Consider the following 346-nt stretch of genomic DNA (forward strand, 5'->3'; position numbering starts at 1 on the left):
GATAAGTGTAGGGTAGATTAGAAGAAGGAATAAGGAGAAAATAGGAAGATAAAAGATGGATAGAATACCCGAACCGGAAGTAAGCATTGCTGTTATCGTGTCGTTTTGTTTGATTGGGGGGAATGGGGGGCAGAAGATTAGATAGAGTAAGGAAGAGGAAACGGATGGAAGAAAGGAGGGAAGAGGAGAATAGTGGAAGAAAAGGGAGAAGGAGGAGACAAGAGAGGTACGACCCGGAAGTAAGCAATGCTGTTGTTAAACCATGATTATGCGATTGGGAAGAGAAGAAGATTAGTCGAAAGAGCGTAAAGGAAGATTGGAGGAAGGGAAGAAGGAAAAGGAGGTA

This window comes from Penaeus monodon, chromosome 24 (assembly GCF_015228065.2).
Source record: "Penaeus monodon isolate SGIC_2016 chromosome 24, NSTDA_Pmon_1, whole genome shotgun sequence".
Classification (NCBI taxonomy): Eukaryota; Metazoa; Arthropoda; class Malacostraca; order Decapoda; family Penaeidae; genus Penaeus; species Penaeus monodon.